This window comes from Pristiophorus japonicus, chromosome 2, assembly GCF_044704955.1.
Source record: "Pristiophorus japonicus isolate sPriJap1 chromosome 2, sPriJap1.hap1, whole genome shotgun sequence".
NCBI classification, from domain to species: domain Eukaryota; kingdom Metazoa; phylum Chordata; class Chondrichthyes; family Pristiophoridae; genus Pristiophorus; species Pristiophorus japonicus.
The window spans coordinates 125,551,261-125,556,147 of record NC_091978.1 but is presented as its reverse complement, the minus strand read 5'-3'; positions in this window follow the sequence as shown (position 1 = coordinate 125,556,147).

Below are 4,887 nucleotides of genomic sequence, written 5' to 3'. Positions count from 1 at the left end.
ATAACTGCTGCACCTTTATTGCATGCATCCCTAATTTCCTGTTTGATGCCCTCCCCAACATCACTACTACTGTTTGGAGGTCTGTACACAACTCCCACTAGCGTTTTCTGCCCTTTGGTATTCCGTAGCTCCACCCATACCGATTCCACATCATCCAAGCTAATGTCTTTCCTTACAATTGCATTAATTTCCTCTTTAACCAGCAACGCCACCCTGCCTCCTTTTCCTTTCTGTCTATCTTTCCTTAAGGCGCTATAAATGCAAGTTGTCAATGACCATTTTAAATTGATGATCCTTAATTATTGAGTCCCAAATGAAAGGAAATTGTATTTTCCTATTTAATCAATCAAAGCCCTTTATAATTAACTTCTATTAGGTTATTTTTAGCCTTGTCTGTTCCAGTGGAAATAGTTCCAGTATCTCAAGTCTCTTATAACTATACTTTCCTATCTCTGTCTTATGTGAATTTTACAGGTGAGGAAGGGATTGTGCTCAGTTAGAAAACCTGCTGGTGCTCCGTTTCTAGGCTCATGCGAGTGTGGACGATGGGGTATTTGAAATATGGAAAGAACAAGAAAGAGAAGTTGAGGACTACTGACCATATTAGTATTGATAAAATAGAAGATATGAAAGGTTGCAATACAGGATCTAAGTACCATGGCGTTGTTCATGGTCATGCAGTCATGAAATTTCCTGTCCTGAGAAATGGACAGGAGTTATACCTTTTCAAACTGAAGAACTCTATTGGAATAAAAGCAAAATACTGAGGATGCTAGAATCTGAAATAAAAAGAGAAAATGCTGGAAATCTAAACGGGCCAGGCAGCTTCTGTGGAGAGAGAAACAGAGTTAATGTTTCAGGTCGCTGACCCTTCATCAGAACTCTATTGGAGACTGAGCTGACAAATGCACAAACGCATTCTTCATTATTCTGCTCACAAATTCAGTGATTGTATCCTGTTTAAAAGAGCCACTCCAATATGAGAGCTTATTTCAAGTCCTGGTTCTAAAAATTCCACTCAGCACATCACTCGCAGCAAAAAGAGGGTTCATTGGCTTATTTCCTGCTTCCTGGTGTGCCGAGAGAAAGCTGGCCTTTCCACCTGTTTTGTTTACTTTTGATGATATCAGAACTACAAATATAGGATTTGGCTCTTGTGTTAAGACAATGAAAGTGGCTATTATTATGTATGGGATGTATATTTTTATTTGAATGTGATCTCTTGCCTTCTTTCCTCACCCTCATTCTGTAAACTGTGTCAGTTTTTCTGAATTGGTTGCTCTATTATGTTTGGGCTGGTAGGTTGTGGGGTTGGGGTTGAGTCGCATACTAATACCTGAAGTTACAAACTAGGCTGACACTCCAGTGCAGTATTGAGGCAATAGCTGTCCTGTTTGCCTGCATAACCGTGGACATTGTGCTCCACAAAAAGTAATTTGTTCATGAAGCATTTTGATGACATGATAATGTGCTATGTAAATGCAAGTATAAATAATGATTTGCATTATGAGGTTTCTGTGAGCTGACGAATGTAAGTTAATGAGTTATTAAATGAGTATAATTACTATGCTGCATTTGCTGAGATGTGGTAACTGCTGGTCCAACACCGCCACCAGTGTGCCAGCGCAGCCTTCGGTCACCTGAGAACGAGAGTGTTCAAAGACCAGGACCTCAAATCTGGCACCAAGCTTGAGGTCTACAGAGCTGTAGTGATACCTGCCCTCCTATATGGCTCAGAGACATGGACCATATACAGTGGACACCTCAAATCATTCGAGAAACACCACCGACGCTGTCTCCGCAAGATCCTGCAAATCCCCAACGTCAGTCAGTGTTCTCGATCAGACCAACATCCCCAGCATCGAAACACTGACCACACACGACCAGCTCTGTTAGGCGGGCCATGCCCTTGAAACGTTTCTTCTGCTCACCTGGGATCGCTTGCCGTGTAGGAGTTCAGAGTAGGGCGCTTGCTTTGGGAGTCTTGGGTCGGGTATGAGGATGACGTGGCCCGCCCAACAGAGCTGGTCGTGTGTGGTCAGTGTTTCGATGCTGGGGATGTTGGTCTGATCGAGAACACTGACTGACGTTGGGGATTTGCAGGATCTTGCGGAGACAGCGTCGGTGGTGTTTCTCGAATGATTTGAGGTGTCCACTGTATATGGTCCATGTCTCTGAGCCATATAGGAGGGCAGGTATCACTACAGCTCTGTAGACCTCAAGCTTGGTGCCAGATTTGAGGTCCTGGTCTTTGAACACTCTCGTTCTCAGGTGACCGAAGGCTGCGCTGGCACACTGGTGGCGGTGTTGGACCAGCAGTTACCACATCTCAGCAAATGCAGCATAGTAATTATACTCATTTAATAACTCATTAACTTACATTCGTCAGCTCACAGAAACCTCATAATGCAAATCATTATTTATACTTGCATTTACATAGCACATTATCATGTCATCAAAGTCTCCTTGATAAAGTGCAACGTCCCCACTGACACCTGGGAATCCCTGGCCAAAGTCCGCCCTAAATTGAGGAAGAGCATCCGAGAGGGCACTGAGCACCTTGAGTCTTGTCACCGAGAGCATGCAGAAAACAAGCGCAGGCAGCGGAAGGAGCGTGCGGCAAACCAGATTCCCCATCCACCCCTTCCCTCAACGACGGTCTGTCCCACCTGCGAGAGAGACTGTAATTCCCATACTGGACTGTTCAGTCACCTGAGAACTCACTTTTAGAGTGGAAGCAAGAAATTGATGGGATTGAAGGCTGATAGTCTGCATCCCAGAGTACTTAAGGAAGTGGCCCTACAAATAATGGATACGTTGGTGATCATTTTCCAACCGTCTATCGACTCTGGATCAATTCCTATGGACTGGAGGGTAGCTAATGTAACACCACTTTTTTAAAAAGAAGGGAGAGAGAAAACGGGTAATTATTGACCGGTTAGCCTGACATCAGTAGTGGGGAAAATGTTGGAATCGATCATTAAGGATGAAATAGCAGCGCATTTGGAAAGCAGTGACAGGATCGGACCAAGTCAGCAAGGATTTATGAAAGGGAAATCATGCTTGACGAATCTTCTGGAATTTTTTGAGGATGTAACTAGCAGAGTGGACAAGGGAGAAGCAGTGGATGTGGTGTATTTGGACTTTCAAAAAGCTTTTGACAAGGTCCCGCAAAAGAGATTGGTGTGCAAAATCAAAGCGCATGGTATTGGGGGTAATGTACTGACGTGGATAGAGAACTGGTTGGCAGACAGGAAGGAGAGAGTCGGGATAAGCAGGTCCTTTTCCGAATGGCAGGCAGTGACTAGTGGAGTGCCGCCAGGACTCAGTGCTGGGACCCCAGCTCTTTACAATATACATTAACGATTTAGATGAAGGAATTGAGTGCAATATCTCCAAGTTTGCATTGACACTAAACTGGGTGGTGGTGTGAGCTGTGAGGAGGATGCTAAGAGGCTGCAGGGTGACTTGGACAGGTTAGGTGACTGGGCAAATGCATGGCAGATGCAGTATAATGTGGATAAATGTGAGGTTATCCATTTTGGGGGCAAAAACACGAAGACGGAATATTATCTGGATGGCGGCAGATTAGGAAAAGGGGAGGTGCAACGAGACCTGGGTGTCATGGTTCATCAGTCACTGAAAGTGGGCACGCAGGTACAGCAGGCGGTGAAGAAGGCAAATGGTATGTTGGGCTTCACAGCTAGGGGATTTGAGTATAGGAGCAGGGAGGTCTTACTGCAGCTGTACAGGACCTTAGTGAGGCCTCACCTGGAATATTGTGTACAGTTTTGATTTCCTAATCTGAGGAAGGACGTTCTTGCTATTGAGGGAGTGCAACGAAGATTCACCAGACTGATTCCAGGGATGGCTGGACTGTCATATGAGGAGAGACTGGATCAACTGGGCCTTTATTCACTGGAGTTTAGAAGGATGAGAGGGGATCTCATAGAAACGTATAAGATTCTGACGGGACTGGACAGGTTAGATGCGGGAAGAATGTTCCCGATGTTGGGGAAGTCCAGAACCAGGGGACATAGTCTTAGGATAAGATCCCCTCTCATTCTTCTAAACTCCAGTGTATAAAGGCCTGGTTGATCCAGTCTCTCCTCATATGACAGTCCAGTCATCCCTGGAATCAGTCTGGTGAACCTTCGCTGCACTCCCTCAATAGCAAGAACGTCCTTCCTCAGATTAGGAGACCAAAACTGAACACAATATTCCAGGTGAGGCCATTTAGAACTGAGATGAGGAGAAACTTCTTCACTCAGAGAGTTGTTAATCTACGGAATTCCCTGCCGCAGAGAGTTGTTGATGCCAGTTCATTGGATATATTCAAGAGGGAGTTAGATATAGCCCATACGGCCAAGGGGATCAAGGAGTATGGAGAGAAAGCAGGAAAGGGGTACCGAGGGAATGATTAGCCATGATCTTATTGAATGGCGGTGCAGGCTCGAAGGGCCGAATGGCCTACTCCTGCACCTATTTTCTATGTTTCTATGTTTCCTCGATTTCGAGGGATTGCCTACGATGATGATGATAATTACTATGCTGCATTTGCTGAGATATGAATACTGCTGGTCCAACCTTGTTGTAGCAGTGCATTACAGATAAGTGGTTACTTGCTTTCATTCAGAATGTGAGTTCTTACTGGAACACGGCAGGATCAGCTCTCATCTTTACTTTACAACAGTATTACAGACTCAAATTCCTGAGATGGAATTTCCCATTCTGGTTCCAGGTGAAGTTGGTAACTCGATCAGGCAAAGTTTATCCAAACCTTGACCCTTTCTTGTAAATAATAAAGTATAAATTGCAATTGGTGCTGACTTATACATATCAATCGATGTTAATGCCTAGCTTAAAATAACAGAACAGAATTTGCTC